Below are 18,445 nucleotides of genomic sequence, written 5' to 3'. Positions count from 1 at the left end.
GAGAGAGGCAGACAGAATCTGAAGCAGGTTCCAGGCTCTTTGCTGTCAGCACAGAGCCCAATGTGGGTCTCAAATTCACAAACCATGAGATCTTGATATGAGTGGAAATGGGACGCTTAACCGACTGAGTCACCCAGGCACCCAGATTGAAATATATGCTTTAAATGAATGCTGTGAGCTAATAATGATTTGTTTACTGTTAGTAAAGAAGCTCAAATCAAAAATGATTTGATATTAGTTCGGGTTAGGTGTCCTACAGGATAGGCAGCCTGGTATATGAAATAGCACAAGTCAATTGATTCTGACAGTCTTTGCCTTTGTTCTCATCCCTTTTATGGAGGAAAAGATTTTTGGAGATCCTTATTCTGCCATTTTCATTGATGTCACCTCATCCATTCTATTTTATAAATAAATGTGATTCACTGATTTGGAACATCCTGTCTTTCAACAAAGTGAAAAGAATACTTTCATGGAAAATGTTCTAACACAAAGAAAGAGCCCAAGGCTGTGATTCATGTCTGTCCTAAACATACATTCCCACAGCAGAATGTGGGTTTGGTTTAGATCCACAAACTTGTAAACTGTTGAACAAATTCCTTTGATCCCAACAGTGGGAGATGGTATGCTGTGTAGAGTATGGTACAGAAATGCTGCCTACCAGAACATTCTGAAATGTTAAATAAAGGCAGTAATCTTTAGGCCATTATAATATGCTACTTAATCTCTATCTGAAAAACTCATTTGATTGATTTCATCTTTCAGTTTAATTGTTCTAGAAATTAACATTATAATTGCAGAACTATTTAGGACTCTTAGAACTGGAAGAATCTATGTCAATGAGCTATAGCTGACCCTTGAACAACATGGATTTGAACTGTGCGGGTCCACTTATACGTGGATATTTTTTTTTAGTAAATACAGTATAGTACTATAAATGTATTTTCTCTTTCTTATGATCTTAATAACATTTTTTCTATAGCTTACTTTATTGTAAGAATACAATATATATAATACATACAGCATACAAAATACATGCTAATTGACTATGTATGTTATTGTTAGGCTTTCAGTCAACAGTGGGCTATTAGCAGTTAAGTTTGGGGGGAGTCCAAAGTTATACATGCATTTTCCACTGCTTGGGGGCCATTGCCCCTAACCCGCATGCTGTGCAAGGGTCAACTGTACTCTATTAGGGCTGGCTTTGATGGTGATAACCACCATCATTCATTGAGTGTTTTCTGGTGCAGATGCATTTAATCCTCACAGCAACTTGGTGGGATAATATTTATCATCTCCATCCCACAGGTCAGGAAATGGAAGTTAGTTTCCAGAGGTCACACAGTTATTTAGGAAGTGGAGCTACAATTTAGACCCCGTTTATAGTGACCTCAAAACCTGGGCTCTAAACTGTGCTGCCTAGTGCGTGAGCATGATCAAGTGACTTGCTTAGTGCCTTTGGACATTTACAGCTGATCTGGGGTCAAATCCAAGTGGGAGACGGGTTGTCTCTGGTGTCACCATTCCTCACTGATGACTAAGGCTCGTTTGTGGGCCCAAGTTGGACCCTTTTTGCAGTAGGATAAGTTCACATGCAAGAAGCTTCTCTCTCCTGAGATGTCCATCTGCCAGCCTGCCTGTTAGCCCCTGATCATTGAAGTTCCTTAACAACGGATGGATGCAGCTTAGGCTTCAGCTGGGAGCCTTGCTACACTGGCTTTTCTTATTTGGCCATATTTTTCCTTGGGACACCTTTAGGATATTAGAACCTCCAGTCTTTTCTCAGCAAAGTCTCTTTGTAAAAAGCTAGACTCAGCTGAGTCTAGCTGACTTCAGTAGAAGTTCTTTCATCTACTCTATGCATCTCTTTTGGGTGACTCTATGTGTGAGACCCCTATGCCAGGTAGGTATTGTTGAGTATTCAATGCAAATGAGACATTTTAGCAGTGCTCTCCCTTCCCTCTTGAAGGGCAAGGACACTCTAAAGTCAATAACCACCCCCCCCCCGAAAAAATGAAAAAGCAAAGTCAGTAATCCAACCAAGGTGTACCCACACAAGCACACAGGAACTAGTGTGGGACCAAATGGCTTAGCACGCACAACTTGGCACCCAAAATCAGACACTGATGACTCAAGTTTAATATTATCTGTTGATGGAAGCACATGTACCTTCTTCCTTCTGGCCATCTCCAGAACTTTCTGAATACATTGACTTGTATGCTTCTTAGCAAGTGCTGATTCCAGGTGGAAGAAAGAGAGAAGGGCAGGAGTGAAGAAAAGGCTTGAATGAGGAAAGGGACACCCACACTTGTCCCTTCAGAGCCTGTGTGCTAAGCCAAACTCAAAGAAACCAAAGTGCTAGTTGTCTTCTCAGCCTTTGGATCCAAAGGCTTTTTCACGAAGCCTTTATTAGTTGAGGGGTAGAGAAGGGAAATTTTTACTTAGACCTCCCTGCCCACTGCAGTAATGCCTGAAACTCCATAGTAGGGATTTTTTTTTTTAAAGATTTTATTTTTCAGTAATCTCTGAATTACTGAAGCATGGGGGTCAAACTCACAACCCTGAGATCAAGAGTTGCATGCTCTTCTGACTGAGCCAGCCATGTGCCCCCATAGTAAGGATTTTGATATAAAAGCCTAAGATCTGAGACATAAGACATGCACCATCCTTTTTTTTTTTTTTACTGTTTATTTTTGAGAGAGAGAGACAGAGAGCGAGTGGGGGAGGGGCAGAGAGAGAGAGGGAGACACAGAATCTGAAGCAGGCTCCTGCTTCAGGAGGCACAGAGCCTGACATGGGGCTCAAACCCACGAACTGTGAGACTATGACCTGAACGAAAGTCAGGTGCTTAACCAGCTGAGCCACCCAGGGACCCCTCTTTTTGTTTTAATGTTTATTTATTTATTTGGGGGGAGAGAGAGGAAAGGAGAGGAGTAGGTGGAGAGTCAGAGAGAGACAATCCTAAGAAGGCTCCATGCTCAGCTCCAAGCCTGATGCGGGGCTCAATTCCACGACCACGAGATCACAACCCAAGTCCAAACCAAGAGTCGGTAGCTCAACCAACTGAGTCAGCCAGGTGCTCCAAGACATATCACTCTTGATTTAATTGTAAAGGGTTTTTTCCCCCCCTTTTCATATGTCCTCTTATTATTGTTTTATTGTTAAATGTGGCTTATTTATTTATTTATTTTGAGAGAGAGAGAGAGCGAGCGAGCATGTGCAGGGGAGGGGCAGAGAGAGAGGGAGAGAGAGAATTCCAAGCAGGCTCTGCACTGTCAGCATGGAGCCTGATGCAGGGCTCAGACCCATGAATGGAGAAATCATGACCTGAGCCAAAATCAAAGAGTTAGATGCTTAATGGATTGAGCCACCCAGGTGCCCCCACATGTCTTCTTTTACAAACAAAAGCTCTTGAAGGAGAAATATATTGATCCAATTGATACTAAGAGATCCCCTCATCCTCCAGCAATATAGATGAGACAACAAGAATTAGAGTACCTGAGATAAAGAAAAGGAACTGAAAACAGGGGTTCCTGTTTTTAGATATTTATATCATTATCTGTTTGTTCTGTGCACAAAATATGTGTATTACACTTTTTGATATTTTGATATCAACCTAAAGATAATGCCATAAAAGCATTCTGCAAAAAGAAATTCACAAAGAGTTACTATGTTGGGAATTTTTACAGACATTTTCTTTATAAAATAAATTTATGATCTATTTTATTCTTGATCGATTGAGTCTTACGAGAGGATCCAATTTTGACAGAACGGTCAAAGTACGCATAGTTTCAGAGAAAAACTACAAGAATGAATGCTAAATAGGTGGGAGTTCTTGTTTATGTAGAAAATTTGAATATCAATTTATATATCTGTACTTTATGTAATTATGGTAATAATAGCTATTTGAGTTTAAAGTGGTTTTTTAAATTTATTTTTTTTAATGTTTTTTATTTATATCTAGGAGAGAGAGAGAGAGAGACAGCGTGAGCAGGGGAGGGTCAGAGAGAGAGGGAGTCACAGACTGAAATAGGCTCCAGGCTCTGAGCTGGCAGTCAGCACAGAGCCCGACGCGGGGCTCGAACCCACGAACCGCGAGATCATGACCTAAGCGAAAGTCGGGCGCTTAACCGACTAAGCCACCCAGGCACCCCTAAAGTGTTGTTTTTTTTTTTTTTTTTACTTTTTTTTTTGAGAGAGAGAGCGTGAATGGAGGGGTAGGGGCAGGGGCAGAGACAGAGAGACAGAGGATCTGAAGCAGGCCAGTATCAGTGTTGACAATGACCTGTGCTGACGTTGGACACTTAACTGACTGAGCCACCCAGGTGCCCCTGCTTTTGAAGTTTATATTTTCTATTCTAAAAGTAATATATGATTTCCTGCTCAATATGGCAAATTGGCCAAACATCAATCTCTTTTCACTTTTAAATAGCAATAAAATGGTAGCAAAAGAATAAATAAATCGGCATGGATAAATAGAAAAAAAAGGGAAACACTGCAGACAAGAGATTTCAACAATATTTAGACAATAGAAAGTAGAGGAAGCCACAGATTACGAAGCAGGCAGGGGATGGTGCAGAGAGGACGGGAGCCTGTTTGTCTCTTAGAACTGCAGGGAGGCTTGGGACTTGGGGAAGTAAGGTAAAACAGGGAATTAGTTGAACACCAGGAAATTAATCAGAACTGTATGCAGAGAGTAATTTAAGTCTGGAGGCTCCCTTCCTCTTCTAATGTAAAATGTTGCTCTTTGGACATTTGCCCCTCAAGCAAAAGATTAGTAGAATTTATCCTCTGGAAAAACTCAATGAGCCTAGAGGAAAGAGAACCACTCCTGACATTGAGGGAACCTCAGGAAACAGACTGGCTCCCCATTCATTTGCCTGATCTCCACACATCCCAGCCACATACCTAAGCTTCCACCAGACAAATGTGAAAAGCCTGTAACACGAATAAGAGATGGAAATAAACAGAAGGTTGGAAAACTGGTTGAAAACAGAACACAGGGAATAGAAGGAAGATTTTAAATACATTTTAAAATTTATTTATTTATTTATTTATTTATTTATTTATTTATTTATTTATTTAGAGGGGGGGTAGGGACAGAGAGAGAGAGAGAGAATCCTAAGCTAGCTCCAACCTCAGTGTAGAGCTGGATACAACTGTGAGATCATGATCTGAGTTGAAATCAAGAATTGAACTTAACTGACTGAGCCACCCAGGAACCCTGAGGGAAGATTTTTTAAAATCCAGTTAGCACCCACAGAGAGAGAAAAAAGGGAAAATTCTTTTCAACTTAGAATTCTATGTTCAGCCAAACAGTCAATTGTAAAGACAAAATAAAGACATTTGCCAGCATGCAAAAACTCAGAAAAAAAATGCCTCCCAAATACTCTTTTTAAAGATGTCACTGGTGATAAAATACAGCAAAACAAAGAAGTGAATCCAGGAGGGAGATGTGGGCTCTAGGACAAGGTGGGTCCAGCCTGGGAGAGCACTTAAAAGGTGTCCCAGGTGGACCACTGTGCAGCAGGGTGGGAGGGAAACCAATCCACATTGAGAAAGAAACTAAAGAACCCCAGAAGGAATGTTTTTAAGAAGAAAAGGATTTAAGAATAGCTGATATGATGGGAAAAATTAAGAAAATACATATAGCAAAATGTGCAGGTGAAAAAAACAAAGTGCTCATTAACCCCAGGTAAAACAAAAGACCGTCTAAGAAAAGGTATCATAATATGTAACTTGGCTCTGCAAGGAATAATATTTATTTAGTAAACATTGGTTAGTGATTTAAAATGCTACTTAGAAAAAAATAAAATGCTGCTTTGAGCGGATGAGGAGAGAGGAATAGTGGATAGGGCAAGTGCCATATCTTCATTCATTCCGGGAGGCCATGAATAGATAATTTTTAAAGTATAAATTAAGAAATATCAGTATGAACGCACTATTTAGTGATAAGATCACTTCTATAAGAACAGTTTAAAATAGTTAAAAATAGTTGCCTTAGGCTCTTTAGAACCTGCTCAGAGACATGTATGCCTAAGATATATGTGTGAAAGGTGCTTCTAAGAGTGCTAGTTGCGTGAATGAATCAGTATAGTGTTATTCACATTCACTATCCTGTGCTGTTACACACTCTTAAAAACAAAACACAAAAACCTGTAGTCTTAGGGAATGCAATTGGAGAGGAGTGAGGTCAGACTTCTGTTTTTCATTATAAGGCTTTTGGTTCCCATTGATGTTTAAAACTAGGCTTCTCTATAAATTTAATAAAATGTCTTAAAATTTAAGTAAAAATATATAAAAATATAAAATTAGAGTAAAAATAAATAAATTATAATTTGGAACATACAGAAAATTCTGTTTACAATTTTTGTCATTGCTCATATGCAACCAATAATGTTAATTTTCTCCTTTTTCCTTTGCAGTTTTAAAAACATAGTTGTGAAAAAAATAAAAACATAGTTGTGATCATGGTGCATGATAATTTTGTATCCTTTTTTCACTTAGCACATGTTTCACTTTATATTATTATAAATCCTTTTAAACTTTATTTTTACTAGGTAAATAATCAAGTTATCACATCATAATTTACTCAACTATTTCCCTCTTGATGGTCAATCTTGTTTTCATTTATTCCATATATAAGAGCCTTCATTATCCCGGTAGAACTTGACCCACTAATGTGAACTCACTTTAAGTAGAATCAAAATCTCAAAGTAGTCAAGAAAGTTTGATTTGGTCTTTCCTTTAAAAAATTGGACTAGGGGCACCTGGGTGGCTCAGTCAGTTAAGCATCTGACTTTGGCTCAGGTCATGATCTTGCAGTTTGTGTACCTGAGCCCCGCATTGGGCTCTGTGCTGACAGCGCAGAGTCTGGAGCCTGCTTTGAGTTCCGTGTCTCCCTCTCTCTCTGACCCTACCCCCTCTCAAAAATAAGTAAATTAATATTAACCATTTTTTTAAATTGGACTAAAAATTAGGAAAATATCCTATAATTGCAAGTAGGCACTAATTCCTAAGTTAAAGAGGAGACTGTGTTCAGTTTTTCTGACAGTATCTTATAATAGTATAGTGATGTCCTTCACTTCATGTTTCACATTCTAATGAAATCACAGAGGACAAATTTTAGAAAAATATTATTTGAAGTGTCATTAGTTTTCCCAGGGGCACCTCCTCTGACATTTGAAATCATTCTTTACTGAAAGGCCAATACTGTCACAATCCTATTCATCGTCTCTTTTTTCTTGTTAGCTAGCTTAACTTTGCTGGGTCCTCATTGGTCCATCAAAGACCTTTCCTGTGATTTAGGTACTTTTTCATCAGTTTCCTTGACTTCATGCAATCTTGCATTTTTTGGGTAAAATGTGCATTTTCACTTTAAATTGGATTTGTACTTTATTTGTGATATATTATTAAATATCATTTAGGAATGATGGGGAGAAACTGACTCAAAAAGACACTGTCCTGTCTGCAATGGTGGATGCCAGTGTTAAGTGGGAAGGGATGCTTGAATAGGATATAATTTTTAATTAAAAAAATTTTTTTAAACGTTTTTATTTATTTTTGAGAGAAGAAAAGACAGAGTGTGAGTGGGGGAGGAGCAGAGAAAGAGGGAGACACAGAATCTGTAGCAGGCTCCAGGCTCTGAGCTGTCAACACAGAGCCTGAAGCAGGGCTCGAATCCATGAGCCTTGAGATCATGACCTGAGCTGAAGTCAGACACCTAACCAACTGAGCCATCCGGGTGCCCCTTGAATAGAATATAATTTTGTAAGAGGTCAGCTCATTGGAGAATTCTTCTGTGTTATGACAACTTTGTTTACATCACAATTTTGTTATACAAAGACTATGGTACCGAATACTCCGATCAAAAGACAAATGCTAACATAAGACTGAATGCATAAAGTCTTTTCTAAATTTGAGCATCATTTTTTTCTGGATTATCACAAATGGTATTTACTAGGTTAGAGGTTATATACAGCTTCTTGATCTAGATTGCCAAACCTTTTTTAAAAGTATCACATTCATTTATATCTTTACCAGCAATCAAAAGAATGCCCATTTTATAAAATTGGTATGAATTTTGTTTATCATTATTTTTAAAATATTTGTTAATTTGATAGTAAAAGAATGGAGGGGTGCTTGGGTGGCTCAGTCGGTTAAGCGTCTGACTTTGGCTCAGGTCATGATCACACAGTTCGTGGGTTCAAGCCCCGCATCAGGCTCTGTGCTGACGGCTAGCTCAGAGCCTGGAGCCTGCTTCAGATTCTGTATCTCCCTCTCTCTCTGACCCTCCCCTGCTCTCACTGTCTCTCTCTCACTCAGAAATAAATAAACATTAAAAATTTTTTTAAAAAAGAATGGCATCTCATTATTTTAATCTGTAGGATGTGAGACTACACATTCTAATTATTAATCAGTTACTTGAGGTCCTTCCTACATACTTTCTGGTCATAGTCTTTACCCAGTTATCTTGTGGGTGGAGTTTTACCATTTTTTTGTTGTTGTTGATTTGTATAAACTCTATAGTGAGAAAATATTAGCACTTGTATTTGCTGAGGGTTTTCAGGGATTTTGTGTTTTTATATGGAGAAAAGTTTATTTATTATTTTTATTTATTTAAAAAATTTTTTAAATGTTTTACTTATTTCTGAGAGAGAGAGAGAGAGAGACAGTGTGAGCAGAGGAGGGTCAGAGAGAGAGGGAGACACAGAATCTGAAACAGGCTCCAGGCTCTGAACTGGCCGTCAGCACAGAGGTGAACTCAGGGCTCGAACCCACGAACTGTGAGATCATGACCTGAGCCGAAGTCAGATGCTTAACCGACTGAGCCATCCAGGTATCCCTATTTACTTATTTTTAAATGTTTGTTTTTGAGATAGAGCATGAGCGAGTGAGCAGGGGAGGTGTAGAGAGAGAGGGGACAGAGGATTCGAAGCAGGCTCCAGGCTGACAGCAGAGAGCCTGATGCAGAGCCCAAACACACAAACCATGAGATCACGGCCCGAGCCGAAGACAGAGGCTCAGCCGACTGAGCCACCAGGCATCCCTAGAGAGAAGTTCAAAATGTAAAATGTTTGTATTGTCTAATTAGAGAGTTTATCATCACCTTCTGGAATGTAGGTTCCAAGGAAGGGGGACTGTCTTCTTCATCAATATCCAGAGCCTAGGACATTGCTCAGAAAATGTGTTGAATGAATGAAATCTATGTACTTTTTCTTATTTTTTCCACTATTTAAAATATTCCCTCCAGAGACATGGTGTTTTCTTTCATGTATTTGGTGTTTTGATTTGAAAAAACATAACCTACAACTCTTAGGGACACCTGGGTGGCTCAGTCAGTTATGTGTCTGATTCTTGATTTTGGCTCAAGTTATGATCTCAGACACCATGAGATTGAGCCCCACGTCCAGCTCTGCCCAGGCAGTTTGGAGCCTGCTTGGGATTCTCTCTCCCCTCCCCCCTCCCCGCCCCTTCCCTGCTCACACTATCTCTGTCTCTCAAAATAAATAAATAAACTTAAAAAAAATTTTTTTTAAACCTTATAACTCTTTAACTTTTCTGAAATGTGTTTTGTGTATGGTTGCACTGTAAGGTTGTGGTGTCATTGAGCCCTGTTGACTTAGGACAGGTTGCCTCATTGTTGGTATACCTGAAACCCATAGTCACCAGAAATCTGACCTGTAGATCTGGTGTAGTATAATATGACCTACAGATATTCACTGAGCCACTCTAAACCCTTTTGAGAATGCGGCAGGTTATAAAAGATGGATACATACAGGTGTGCATCTCCTCCTCCTCTCTTTCCATCATCTGTGAAAAGTAGCCCATTGAAATTTGTTCATCATTCACGCCTAACATCTCTAGGAGCACCAATTAAAAAACAAGTAGATGACCATGTGAATGCCTAGCTGATCACTACATGATTTTTTAGTTGTAAAAAGTACATTAACCTTGGGGTTGAAAATCCTCTAGGATCATATGCCCCTATAGGCCTCTCAGTGTAGTGGAGCTGTTAGAAACTTGTGGAACTTGTTAGAAAACACAGCCTTCTTGTTTGTGTCAGGGGCCCAGTTGGTGAATTACATTTTGTCCCCTAAGTGTAGGTAGTTGTCAGGGAAAGGATTTGTTGGCTTGGAAAATGGTGTTTAATCTTTAGATCAAACTACCAATGTAAGGTTGTATACTCATTGTCTATTTCAGTTATTGTTGAAATAATAGTTGGTTTGGATCAGCACGATTGTTTTGTCTATAGCAAAGACTGTGAGAAGATTTATGTGAGCATTTTGAGATCAATGCCAGGAGACATGGTCTACCATAAGTAAAAAGGGCCTTTTTGTGCCATAATAAGAATTGTATTGGCAACTTCTGCTGCCTTTGAGCACCTTGATAATAATGACCAAGCCCCACAAATTCCAAGACCTAAAGATACAGTTGCCTCATAGTGGGATTTTTTTTAAAGAAGGAAAACTACAAGAAATCCTGGTCATTCTTCTCCAAGAGAATTGGACAAAGTAAAACTTGTCATTTGTGGTTTCTCCTCCCCTCACTCTTCCCTTTAATTAATTTTTTTTTGCAAATAGTTTATTGTCAAGTTGGTTTCCATATCTTCCCTTTAATTAATTTAAGTGCTTTCAAAAATGACCCAAATAAAACTCTTGACTCACCAAAAAAATTGCATGAATTTTGTTCCCTCTTGAATGTGTTTCCAAATGTGGACTATCTTCTCACATTTGGATTTCAGAGATTCTGCACAACTTCTTGGAACATATAGGGGCCACTGATGACTTTATTTATATGCCCATCTGCGTAAAGAAGACTAAGAAAGATGCTTTTTTCTAAGTCTTTTTTCCCCAGGCAGTTTGGCAGTATATTATCTTGTAGGCTATTGATTCCTTCTTGAGAAAGCCTGCTTAAAGTAATAGTCTTATATACAGAAATATCATCTGACAAAGATATCATGAAGGGATTACTTATAATAGCAAGATAACAGTAGCAACTTAACATCCAGCAGAAGGGAAATAATGTTTTTTTAATGTTTATTTTTGAGAGAGAGAGACAGAGTGTGAGCGGGGGAGGAGCAGAAAGAGGGAGACACAGAATCTGAAGCAGGCTCCAGGCTCTGAGCTGTTAGCACAGAGCCCGACACAGGGCTTAAATTCATGGACCATGAGATTAAGACCTGAGCCAAAGTCGGACACTTAACTGACTGAGCCACCCAGGTGCCCCAGAAGGGAAATAATTTTAAAAGAGTATTAGATATCCACTCAAAGGAATATTGTATAGCCATTAAACAATTATTGTTAAAATCACAAAATAGCATCAAAAATGTTTATGATCTAACGTGTAGGGGGAAAATGCGATATATAAATTGGTACGTATACTATGATTAAAATAATGGAAGAAAAATTGTGTGTATAAGAAAACAGGAAATGCACCAAAATGCTTTTTGGCTATGCCGAGGTGTGATGATTTAGGGTGATTGTTTAATTCCTTTCTTTTGATTGCTTTTATAATTTTTCAAAATACAATTTTCAGAAGTCAGACAAGAGTTAGTGTTTGTGGAAAAGAGCCATCAAATTGGTCAACATAAAAATATTTTGTTACTTAAAAATTTACTTTAAATGTTTATTTTTGAGAGAGAGGAGAGAGAGCAAGAGAGGCAGACACAGAATCTGAAGCAGGCTCTAGGCTCTGAGCTGTCAGCACAGAGCTGGATGCAGGGCTCAAATTGACAAACTGCGAGATCATGACCTAAGCTGAAGTTGGTCGCTCAACTGACTGAGCCACCCAGGTGCCCCCAAAATATTTTGTTACTTAAATAAAAATAGCTCCACTTAACGACTACTTAATTAGGCTGCAGTCATTCATATGATGTGGAGCTTATAGGGATTTGCTGAGCAGATTCTTTACAGTTTCTAATTCTCACAATTGTATAGACAGTGAAAAACCAGACATGCACACCTTTCCTGACAGTAGGAAATAGAATCTTACAATGTCAACAAAAATGGGTCACTTTTATTTGATGTCACAAATATTTCAAGATGTTTCTGTATTTCTTAAAGCCTGACAAGCCTGTAAAGAATAAGGAAAGGATTAGATAAACAGGAAAGAGTGTGTGCAGATACGAATGGGCGTTATATGATTTGTCTGCTGTAGTCACAATTAAGAGCACTTTGAAAGGGGCATAGTAGTCTGTGGCATACTCTGCATTGAAACTAGCACTGTGACAGAATGCTGAATCAGTCCAACTGTTTTTGCATTTACGAAATTAGTTCAACTAGAAACTAAGCTGATACCTTAAAAACTCCACAAGGAAAAATAATTAGTCAACACGGTCGGATTGAATCAAGCCGAACACAAATGGATTTCTGCTTGAATGGAATCTGAAAGATGATTAAAGCAGGTCCCAGGCTCAGTCTCCTCAAAGATGAGTTCACTTGTAGGTAACATTTTTGGAAAAATATAACCTTTTAAATATAGCTAAAGATGTACTAGGGCTTTTTTATTAAAAGATATCCTGGCATTTTTTCTTTTTAAAAAATTTGTGCAACTTTTCTAGTGGTATGAACACCAGCAGAGTCATATATCCCTGTTCGGCTGCGAGTATAAAGAATGTCCTGCTCTTTCTTACAGCAGTATCTTGACTGGGAATAAGAAAAAGCATATAATCAGTAGGATTTTTTTCAGTTGCAAGTGACAGAAGCCTATCCTGAATTAGCGTAAGCAAAACATTAAAACATAAAAGAAGGATGAAGAATTATTGGCTCACACAGCCTCTGGGACGTTTGCCACTGATTTACCTTTCTCCAGCTGTGGGCACACTCTGATTACGGGCTGGTAGGAGGGGCCATGAGCAGTCCCAGGTGCACACCTGCCTGCCTGACCACCTGGTGTGAAAATGCAGGCTCTTTGGATTGGCCAGGTGATAGTCACATGCCTGCCCCGGACCAATCGCGTGACCAGGAGTTGCGAGCTCGGCCCGAAGTTCCTGTGCGCAAGTATGCCTTGTGTTTTTCTTTCTTAATTTAAAAAAAAAAAAATTCTTTTAATGTTTATTTTTTGAGAGAGAGAGCGAGAGCGAGTGGGGGAGGGGCAGAAAGAGAGAGGGAGACCCAGAATCTGAAGCAGGCTCCAGGCTCGGATCTGTCAGCATAGAGCCAGACACAGGGCTCTAACCCGTGAACTGGTAGAGCATGACCTGAGCCAAAGCTGGGAATGCTTAACAAACTGAGGCACCTAGGCGCCCCACCACCACCACTCCGTGCCTTAGATTTCTAACGTTGGTGCCCACCCCCCATCATCTAGAAAGGGGGGGATGGGCCAGTGAATACCTGTAGCAATGCTGCGTTGCCTAGTGGGCCCTGGAACATGCATTCGTGTAAAAGTTGCACTTTCATGGTGGGCAGGTTTGTGATCGCTCCGTGCTGCCTGCCCACATGGCCCCTATCAGGAAACATAGACTGCCAGTGTTCCTCTCCTTTCTGCAGACATAAACAGTACCGAGCTACACTTCAGAGGTGTGGTCAATTCTTAATTTGGCAAACATGAGTAACTTTTGGGCCTGATAGTTTGGCTTCTACCCTGCTCAACAGCATGCATGTCTCCCTGCTTTCTCCTGTGAACTTGTAGATCATCACAGAATTCTAGAATTTTCTGGGTTGAATATGCTCTGCCTCATGCCTCCCGCTGAGTTCTAGAGGGGCAGCTCCAGCTTCTTTCTGTGCCTGCCTCCACACAGGATTCTACTCTCCTTGCTGGGCCACCTGTCTTCCTTCCTTCTTTCCTTCTTTCCTTCCTTTCTTCCTCCCTCCCTCCCTTCCTTCCTTCCAATATGAGGAGAGAGAGAGGGAGAGAGAGGATCCCAAGCAGGCTCCATGTTGTCAGTGCAGAGCCCCACGTGGGGCTTGAACTCACCAACCATGAAATCATGACCTGAGCAGAAATCAAGAATCAGATGGTTCACTGACTGAGCCACCCAGGCATCCCTTTTTTCTTTCTTGAGCAGTGTATTCCAGCAATTATACCCGTGTCACCAAATTTGGATGAGATCATTTTCCTACCCCATCTAATAATTTCAGTTTATGCTGCTTATTACTTGTGTTTTACATGTGTATAGATAGACATTTGGGGCCATAAATTTGGCTTCTGACCTTTTCTCTCTTCAAGTATGATTCATTGAAAGTTGTGCCTAGGATCAGTGGGAATAGACTGTGTGCTCTTTCTAGGTCCCCTTTAGCTTTGTGATTTTATTTATAGTTTTTATCTCAGAGCATGAGCAGGGGAGAGGAACGGGGGTGGGGGGAGACAGAGAGAGAGAGAGAGAGAGAATGAATCTCAAGCAGGTTCCATGCTCAGCACAGAGCCTGACCTCGGGCTCAATCCTGTGACCCTGGGATCATGAGTTGAGCCAAAATCAAGAGTCAGATGCCCAACTCACTGAGCCACCCAGGCACCCCTAGCTTTGTGATTTTAAGGAAAAATAGCTTAAAACTAAGCACTGATACCTCCCAGCGATGAAAAGCAAGATAAGTAACTGGCTCTGGCTCCCACAACTGAACTGCTGAAGCATTAGTTTCTAGGCCTACCCAGTCTCACTTTCTCATCTGTTACATGGAGGGAATGACGTTTCCCCTGTGAGGCTGTTGTGAGCATTGGATAAGGGTGGGTATGTGAGCTACAGACGGTGCAGGGATGAGCAGTGGTGAGGGCCTGGGGGAGCTTACAGTGGGTGGCAGGGAGCCTGCTGCACACCAGGCTGGAGAGCTGCCCTGGAAGCTGCAAATCAGAGGCAGACGACTTGCAGAGATTGGAAATACAAGGGTGACATTTAACATTCTGCATCTGCAGTTAAATTGTAAAACGATTCTTAGTGTTCATAAATGTGTGAAAAACACCCAAGTGGTAACTGTCTTGAGAAAGTTTAATTTCAGGTCCCTAACTATATGTATATAATTTTTTTGACAGGAGTCTATGCACATTTTATTTTATTTCTGTGATGCAGTGGATTTGTCTGAATGGTTAAAATGAATGGCATCTTCCTCACTGGGTAGCTTTCCCTAACCTTTCCTATTACTGCCTTTTTAAAAAAAAATTTTTTTTAATGTTTTTTTATTTCTGAGAGAGAGAGAGAGACAGTGTGAGCAGGGGAGGTCAGAGAGAGAGGGAATCTGAAGCAGGCTGCTGGCTCTGAGCTAGCTGTCAGCACAGAGCCTGACGCGGGGCTTGAACCTATGAACCATGAGCTCATGACCTGAGCCGGACTCAGATGCTTTAACCGACTGAGCCACCCAGGTGCCCTCCTATTACTGCTTCTGCACAGATCCTTCCTCTAGCTTCTTTGCCCGCAGACTCCACCCCTTCCTTATTCTTTAGGTCCTACCTCGTTTGTACTTCGCTAAGGGTTTCTCAGGCCAGATCAGTTTACCCTCTTACATGCTCTCCCATAACATCCTGTATGCCCTTTTGTGTCATATGCCACATGTTTGTTATAATTTTTGTTACGGCATATATTCCCTACTAGAATGTAAGCCCCATGAGAGTAGGCCACATATCCATCTTGTCAATTAAGACTGAGTTCTGCTGCCAGGAATAGAGACCCCAAATAGCAACATTATAAATGAGAGAAGCACAGACTTTTGTCTTGTGTACATTTCCTGCAGTAGACAGTTTAAGGCCAGGGTGGGGCAATTCTGCAGCATCACATTTCTGCATGCTGCTTGCTGAGCATGGCTTTCATTCCCATGGTCCCAGGGAGCCAAGAACTCTCAATGGGACCAGTTAGCAGGCAGGAAGGCAGGGAAGCTGGACAAGCTGCCCTCTCCATAAGGATGCTCTGGAATTTGTACATATCTCCTCACCTGTGTCCTGTTGGCTAGAAATTAGCCACGCGGTCACACGTAGCTTCAGGGGAAGCTGGGGAATTTAGTCTTCATTCTGGTTAGACATGTGCCCACTTAAAAATGGTTCTAATACTAAGGGATACAGTGGATATTGGGAGACAGCCATATACCACTGTCTTCCCAACTCCCAGCATATAGGATTAGAGCCCATCCTGATGACCTCATAATTGCATCTGCAAGGACCTTATTTCCATAGAGGGTCACATTCTGAGGTACTAGTGATTCATGGTTCCTATGAATTTTGGGGAGGATACCATTCATTGCAGTTCAACACAGTACAAATTTATGGGGTTTGTGAATTTTGAGGAGATCACAATTCAACACATGTTAATTTTGGATAATTTAATTTACCCTCACACAGTCTTTCAGAGATGCCTGGAATTTTGCTGCTCTGGGATGTCCCAGAGAGATAACACCTTTTAATTCCAGAGCGGTGTGTCGTAGATTAGCCCACCCCACTCTCCCAGTCCCAGAGAAGTGTGTTCAGTAGAGGCATGGCAGGGCTTACCAAAGGCCTATAATGGTACTGAGAGTTATTGCCCACTAAGAAGCTCTTTATGGTACGACAGAGTCCCAAGAGCACTGCAGAAAAGTCAATAGGACCCATCCATTCTGAGCCCTTTACAGGAAGTGGAAAGCAACCCTTGGTACCATCCGTTGGCCCACTGAAATCACACTTAGCTAGCACATGCTGGATACAATGTGGGCTGGGGTAGAGTCTTGAAGCCAGACAGTTAGCTCAGCTCTCACTCAGCACCATTTGAGCTCCTCACTACCTTTTGGGATAAAAAGAATATCGCCCTGGATAAACTCCTCTAAGGTTGAAGGTAATATCTCTATAGCTCCTGGTTGGTTGAAGTTGTTCTTGCCATTCAAGTGTTCCTGTTTTAAACACCCTCCTGTTGAACTGGATCCATTTTCTCAACGCACATTCTGAGCCATCCTAGACCATGTCCGCTTCCCTCCATTCCTGCTCTGCCGACTCACATTGTCCTCGGAAGTGGGGTCTGTGCCGGAACTGCTCCCTGCCCATTGCAAGGTCCTGGCCCAACCATTACTTCTCACTTAGAACAACATTCCTCTGACTTCTGGAATATGAACTTGGGCCTGTGTCCACTTCCCTAATGTTCCTTCTTAAAAGATTCCATCTGACACGTGGGGCAAATAGCATGAAGTCACTTCTTTCTGCTCCAACTTTTAGGCCCTTTGATTTAGATGACCATACCTATATAGGGAGGCTGCTGGGTGCACAGGCACACACCAGGGCTTTGCCAGGCCTGGCACCTGGACTCCCAAGGAGCTCATGATTTGGGGCTTAGAAACGTAAGCCACATCAGGCTGGGGGGCAAGAGGGCATGGGCAGCATTTCTTGGCCATTCTGCAGATGGCTGTAGGCATGAAGTCAATGAAGCACACTTAGCATCTTTTTCCCCAGCTACTGCTCTGGCTTCAAAGCACTGTATTTCTTATGGCCAAACCAAGGGAAGGTGACACAGACTGTTCCTGTCAGAGTCCCTGGCTTCCTATGCTCTGGTTTTTACGGCGGCTCGGATTTCTCCAGTGGGAGTGTGGAGGTCACTCCACACAGAGAGCCTCACTGGGGTAGTGATCTCTGTCCCATGTATACACCAGTTTCAAAACATTGCTGTTCTCATGTCTCTGCTGTGAGTCATAAAATTATGAGGCACATCCATCCCTTGATTCTTAGACTTGTGCTTGACTGTTAATAACAGACTCCATTCATGGAGGGATAATTGAGAATGGCAGCTGCCACCCACGGGAGTGAACAAGGGAAAGCCTTGCTCCTAAATCCTTGAAGGGTCTGCACCTGGGCACTTGTTCTGCTGAATATGATGGGCTAATTGGTGGCCCAGCCTTACCTATGACATAGATCTTACAGGACACATTTCTCTGGTCTTTTTCTTTTCTTTTCTTTTTTTTTAAGTTTATCTATTCATTTTGAGAGAGAGAGAAAATGAATGAGCGAACACACACGCTGAAGGGGCAGAGAGGGAGGGAGAGAGAATCCCAGGCATGCTCTGTACCATGAGTGCAGAGCCTGATGTGGGCCTCAAACTCACAAACCTTGAGATCATGACCTGAGCCGAAACCAAGAGTTGGGCACCTAACCAACTGAGCCACCCAGGCACCCCCACATTTCTCTGTTCTACTCTAAGACATGAGTTATTGTTCATTTTGTCTTTTTTCCCTTTGCCCATTTTTCATATTCATTTATCCATATGTTAGGTATAATTTTTTTCATACCTCAGGAGCACTCAAGTCCATAGAAGAAAAATTAGAAAATGCAGATGAGAAAAATAACATTCTTTTTACACAACACGCTGCCACCTGGAGAAAACAGTCAGTGAACATTCCATTCCCTGTGTTTTTATGTACTTTTTTTTTTTAAGCTTGCATTTGCACTTAGCAATATTAGAGAGTAGCTTTTGTGTCCTTGACAGTTCATCACTAGACAGCTGGATGGAAGAATCACAGTGTATTTAGCCAGGCACGCATCACTGGTCATTTAGTTTATTTCCAATTTT

The 18,445-nt window shown here is 41.1% G+C and overlaps 1 protein-coding gene and 1 long non-coding RNA gene across 2 annotated transcripts in view; one reads left to right on the top strand and one right to left on the bottom strand.

Annotated features, from left to right (window-relative positions):
- STPG4 (sperm-tail PG-rich repeat containing 4) overlaps positions 1 to 18,445 on the top strand; it is a 43,062-nt gene that overhangs the window by 19,930 nt on the left and 4,687 nt on the right.
- On the bottom strand, positions 12,013 to 16,016 carry LOC144219285 (uncharacterized). Its single transcript, XR_013331361.1, has 4 exons — positions 15,858 to 16,016; positions 13,332 to 13,481; positions 12,801 to 13,019; positions 12,013 to 12,072 (listed from the first exon to the last, which is right to left on the bottom strand). It is a non-coding gene; the product is annotated as an uncharacterized LOC144219285 (long non-coding RNA).

The sequence above is a fragment of the Crocuta crocuta genome, unplaced genomic scaffold (assembly GCF_008692635.1).
Source record: "Crocuta crocuta isolate KB4526 unplaced genomic scaffold, BGI_CrCroc_1.0 scaffold118, whole genome shotgun sequence".
Classification (NCBI taxonomy): domain Eukaryota; kingdom Metazoa; phylum Chordata; class Mammalia; order Carnivora; family Hyaenidae; genus Crocuta; species Crocuta crocuta.
The sequence above is the reverse complement of the archived record's forward strand: the minus strand, read 5'-3'. Positions and strand labels throughout refer to the sequence as shown.